Source organism: Rhinatrema bivittatum, chromosome 6 (genome assembly GCF_901001135.1).
Source record: "Rhinatrema bivittatum chromosome 6, aRhiBiv1.1, whole genome shotgun sequence".
Taxonomy (NCBI): Eukaryota; Metazoa; Chordata; class Amphibia; order Gymnophiona; family Rhinatrematidae; genus Rhinatrema; species Rhinatrema bivittatum.
This window is the reverse complement of record NC_042620.1, coordinates 367,952,338-367,958,337: the sequence shown is the minus strand read 5'-3', so window position 1 is coordinate 367,958,337 and position 6,000 is coordinate 367,952,338.

The following is a 6,000-nucleotide window of genomic DNA, read 5'->3' as shown; positions in this document are numbered from 1 at the left end:
TTGAAACACATGGCCATATTGAATGAACTAACATTTGATACGCAATGGCATGCACTACGCACTTACGTACTGACATTCAGTGAAACACACTACCATTTTGTAATAATATTTTGTATTGTATTAATACGATTGCTGCTGTAAAATGTCTAACATATCATGTCTATTAAATGACGTGTGCAATGGTCTGATTATAAGCTACAACTACTTGAAAGAATGTATAAAAGTTCACTCCCCACGGGGAGTGGCATGCAGTTTGTACTAAGCCTTTGTCTTAGCTGCATCTTGCTGGCAATAAAAGTCTTTCTTTTCGGATCAGTTGTCTGGACCTCTTTCCTGACTTTTTACTGATGGTTACAGGCTTGACCTCTGTCCTCGACTGCTATGCCTGTCCATCCAGGCCTTATGTCCCTAGGTAGAATTCCCCTTTGTCCTCGACTGCTGTGCCTGTTTGTCCAGGCCTTATGTCACTAGGTGGGAATGACTCTATCCTGTATTGCTGTGCCTGTCCATGCAGGCCTTATGTCCCTAGGTGGGATTGAATCTGTCCTCGATTGCTGTGCCTGTTCATCCAGGCCTTATGTCCCTATGTGGACTTGACCTCTGTCCTTGACTACTGTGCCTGTCCGTCCAGGCCTTATGTCCCTAGGTGGGATTCACCTCTGTCCTCGTCTGCTGTGCCTGTTCGTCCAGGCCTTATGTCCCGGGGTGGGATTGACTCTGTCCTGTATTGCTGTGCCTGTCCATCCGGGCCTTACGTCCCTACGTGGGATTGACTCTGTCCTCGATTGCTGTGCCTCTCTGTCCAGGCCATATGTCCCTACATGGGTTTGACCTCAATTGCTGTGCCTGTCCGTCCAGGCTTTATGTCCCTAGGTGGGATTGACTCTGTCCTGTATTGCTGTGCCTGTCCATCCAGGCCTTATGTCCCTAGGTGGGGTTCACCTCTGTCCTTGACTGCTGTGCCTGTCCGTCCAGGCCTTATGTCCCTAGGTGGGATTCACCTCTGTCCTCGACTGCTGTGCCTGATGTCCCTGCGTGGGCTTGACCTCTGTCCTCGACTGCTGTGCCTGTCCGTCTAGGATTTTTGTCTCTACGTGAGCTTGACCTCTGTCCTTGACGGCTGTGCCTGTCCGTCCAGGCCTTATGTCCCTAGGTGGGATTGACTCTGTCCTTTATTGCTGTGCCTGTCCTCCAGGCCTTATGTCCCTAGGTGGGATTGACTCTGCCCTCAGTTGCTGTGCCTGTCCATCCAGGCCTTATGTCCCTATGTGGGTTTCACCTCTGTCCCCGACTGCTGTGCCTGTCCATCCAGGCCTTATGTCCCTAGGTGGGATTGAATCTGTCCTCAATTGGTGTGCCTGTCCGTCCAGGCCTTATGTCTCTAAGTGGGCTTGACCTCTGTCCTCGACTGCTATGCCTGTCCATCCAGGCCTTATGTCCCTAGATAGGATTCCCCTTTGTCCTTGACTGCTGTGCCTGTTTGTCCAGGCATTATGTCACTAGGTGGGAATGACTATCCTGTATTGCTGTGCCTGTCCATGCAGGCCTTATGTCCCTAGGTGGGATTGAATCTGTCCTCGATTGCTGTGCCTCTCTGTCCAGGCCTTATGTCCCTACAAGGGTTTGACCTCGATTGCTGTGCCTGTCCGTCCAGACCTTATGTCCCTACTTGGGATTCACCTTTGTCCTCGACTGCTGTGCCTATTCGTCCAGGCCTTATGACCCTAGGTGGGATTCACCTTTGTCCTCGACTGCTGTGCCTGTCCGTCCAGGCCTTATGTCCTACAAGGGTTTGACTTAGATTGTAAGCCCTATGGGGATAGGGAAATACCTACAGTACCTGAGTGTAATCTACTACGAAGTGCTGGAAAAGCGTGAAAAGCAGAATATAAATATATTAAAAAAAAAATGTCTGTGCCTGTCCATCCAGGCCTTATTTCCCTACAAGGGTTTGACCTCTGTCCTCGACTCTGGGCCTGGTCGTCCAGGCCTTATGTCCAGTCCTAATGGCTGAACCCTCATTGCAAAGGGAAACCTCAGTCTCTGCAATTCAAACTAGTAATCCTTCACAGCATGGATCCTTAAATAAAACAAACAGTTTTCTTTAGTTTCAGGACAGAGAAGAGAACTTCCTCCATCTTGCTTATGAAGTCACGATCTGCTTGCAAATGCTTAAATCCTAACAATTTGCACCATTATACACTCTATGGGCCAACCCATTCCAGGGAGCCCTTTCCTGCTCAAAGGAACAGGAAGTCTCCCCATTGTTGCAGCTTATCTCTTACCACCTGTTGACCCATGTTCAGAACAAGAAAAGATCTCCAAGGTACTTAGACTGTGGCAAACACAACACAGTGAGACCATGCTCACAGTGAGACCCTGCTCCAGGTCGCCACGCTTTGAAGGCTCGTGCTCCACTCTAGGGACCAACCCATTCCGGGGAGCTCTTCCCAGCTCAAAGGAAAGGGAACTCTCCTCTGGTGTAGCCAGCCTGTATCTACCCTCTGACCCATGTTGAACCGCTGTTTACATGGTAACCTCCTCTGCCTCGGCCTTGAAAATTCTCTTTTATTTATTTATTTATTTATTTATTTATTTATTTATTTATTTATGCAATTTTTTACAATTATTCAAGAACATCTTGTACAGAAATCAGAGAAAACATTTGTAATTAAAGTCGATAATGTTTTAACAGTATCGTCTATTATATTTTAACAAAGAAAGAAAATTTTATTTTGTTTCTCTGAAGAGATCCACAAAGGGAGAGGAGCGGATCCTACCATACCTTTCAAGGCAAATATTAATCATAACAATTACAGGAAATTCCAGATTTAAACAGCACCTCTTATTTCTAGTGAGGTATTAGAGATCCTTTTCAGGGTACTCCATCTGTAGCCGCTGGTATCTTACCAAGAATTGTGTTAATTGGGGTGGATCAAAAAAAACATAAGTATTTTGCATATATTTTACCACACACTTGCATGGAAATTTAAGGAAATATCTTGCCCCAATTAGCAAGACCTGAGGTCTCAAAAGCAAGAAGGCCTTCCTTCTCTTCTGTGTCTCACAAGACAAATCAGGAAAGGCTCGGACCATTAAACCAAGAAATCTCTCATTTCTATGTTTTATACTCAGTCTTAAAAGTCTATCTCTGTCTGCCTCTGAGGTAAAAGTCACAATCATAGTTGCAGGGGTAGCCATTTCAGTATCTGATGTTTCCAGCAATGCTGTTATATTGAGAGGTTGATCAATCATTGGTGCCTCCATCTCTAATCCTCCTCCTTGATTTTCTGCCGCTACTCTGGGCTTCGACAAATAAAATGATTTCAGAATCATTGGACATTGATCAGCAGGAATTTTCAATGTTTCAAACATATATTTATTAAAAACTTCTCTTGAAGATCTCACTGGCAATTGTGGGAAATTTATATATCTTACATTCCTGTTTTTTGCACAATTTTCTAAACTTTCAATCTTTTGTCCCATAATTTTATTATCTTTTATAATCATTGCTTGCGTTTGCTGAATCATTTTTATCTCAGTCCTGGTAGCTACAGACTGTTGCTCTATTTCCATATCTGACTTTTCAAACACCTCTAGCTTCTTTTCAAATCTTCTCAATTGTTCCATTGCTGGAGTTAGTTGTAAAATATTTGTCCTCATATCATTAATGGCATCCCACAAAGTCTCAAAGGAAAAAACCACAGGCCTTACCATGGATGGTATTTCCCTCGTGGAGAAAGAAATAGCAGCTGTAGAATTTTCCCCCGGTAGGATTCGTCTTCCTTCACCGCCCTGCCCCAGGTCATCTGTAGGGCTGGAAGCAGCCGTCGGCAACACTCCTGCCCCTGCCAGGAGGAAATCATGACCACTTCGGTTCAGGGTGTCCTCCCCAGGTAATGGTGCCTCTCTCCCGGCTGCTGGGTCGAGCAGTGGAGTCCTCACAGCGGGACTCAGAGGTGACATAGAGCCAGGCAGAGAGGGGAGCTCCACTTCCCCTCCCCCACTCTGCAACGGCTGGTCTCCCGCCTCTCTAGTGCTGCATGTGACATGAGCGTCCATCGGGCCGAACAGGGTGCTCACTGAGGAATCAGCAGGGTAAGGAGTCCTTGGTTTGCGCTTCCTTCCCATACCAGGCAAACTTTTCGCAGGAAAAAGTTATTTTTTAAGAATTGCTCAAGGACGCTCTGAACACAGCTTCTCATCCGGTGGCCATCTTGGATCCCAAAATTCTCTTTTTTATATTTGCTAACTCTACCAGATTTTAAAAGACCAGCGAGAGCTCACTAGACACCAACGGAAACACCCCACTCTAGGGGCAAACCCATTCTAAGGAGCCCTTTCCTGCACAAAGGAAAGGGAACTCTCCGCGGGTGTAGCCAGCCTGTATCTACCCTCTGCCTCTGTGCCTTGCTGCCATATACCTGATAACTCACTCAACTCCTTGTGGTTTTCTGGCCACTATCATGGTTGCTCAGTGTGTTGGTGCTAGTCTTTCTGCTTGCTATGTTCCTCCTTCATTGTGCTGTAGGATGTTGATGTCACTTGTCTTGCCGCTTTGCCTGTTGTGCTGCCTTCGAGGGTTCATGCATCTGTTATCGGTGCTCTCTTTTGAAGCTGTGGTGTGTTTTTGACACTCTTGCTGCTACTTTGCACCTCTATTATAGCACTCTTCTTGCCACTCCTGGTACCCCTTTGCCCCTTTAAAGTCCCTTAGGCTAGTCATGCCACTTTGGTGCCACTTTGCCACAGTCTAAGTATCTTGGAGCTGTTTTGTTGTTCTGATGATTGCTCCCCAGACGTTTCATCAAAATTGATAATAAAACCCCAATTCTGCAGCCAAAAATAGGCTGCAAATACTTCCCCCATTGACTTTAATGGGAACTGGAAAATGAATGCACGTATCAACGTATCAGGGCGCCATTGAACGAATGCAACGTATCTGGGCCCTGACGAATACGTATCCCGAATCCAATGAATACTTTCTGGCTGCACATCCATAAGAACATAAGAAAATGCTATACTGGGTCAGACCAACGGTCCATCAAGCCCAGCATCCTGTTTTCAACAGTGGCCAATCCAGGCCATAAGAACCTGGCAAGTACCCAAAAGCTAAGTCCATTCCATGTTACCATTGCTAATGGCAGTGGCTATTCTCTAAGTGAACCTAATAGCAGGTAATGGACTTCTCCTCCAAGAACTTATCCAATCCTTTTTTAAACACCTGCACTAACCACATCCTGTGGCAACAAATTCCAGAGTTTAATTGTGCTTGAGTAAAAAAGAACTTTCTCCGATTAGTTTTAAATGTGCCACATGCTAACTTCATGGAGTGCCCCCTAGTCTTTCTATTATCCGAAAGAGTAAATAACCGATTCACATCTACCCGTTCTAGACCTCTCATAATTTTAAACATCTCTATCATATCCCCCCTCAGCCGTATCTTCTCCAAGCTGAAAAGTCCTAACCTCTTTAGTCTTTTCTGATAGGGGAGCTGTTCCATTCCCCTTATCATTTTGGTAGCCCTTCTCTGTACCTTCTCCATCGCAATTATATCTTTTTTGAGATGCGGCGACCAGAATTGTACACAGTATTCAAGGTGCGGTCTCACCATGGAGCGATACAGAGGCATTATGACATTTTACGTTTTATTCCGTTTTATTCACCATTCCCTTTCTAATAATTCCCAACAATCTGTTTGCTGTTTTGACTGCCGCAACACACTGAACCGATGATTTCAATGTTATCCACTATGACGCCTAGATCTCTTTCTTGGGTTGTAGCACCTAATATGGAACCCAACATTGTGTAATTATAGCATGGGTTATTTTTCCCTATATGCATCACCTTGCATTATCCATATTAAATTTCATCTGCCATTTGGATGCCCAATTTTCCAGTCTCACAAGGTCTTCCTGCAATTTATCACAATCTGCTTGTGATTTAACTACTCTGAACAATTTTGTGTAATCTGCAAATTTGATTATCTCACTCGTCGTA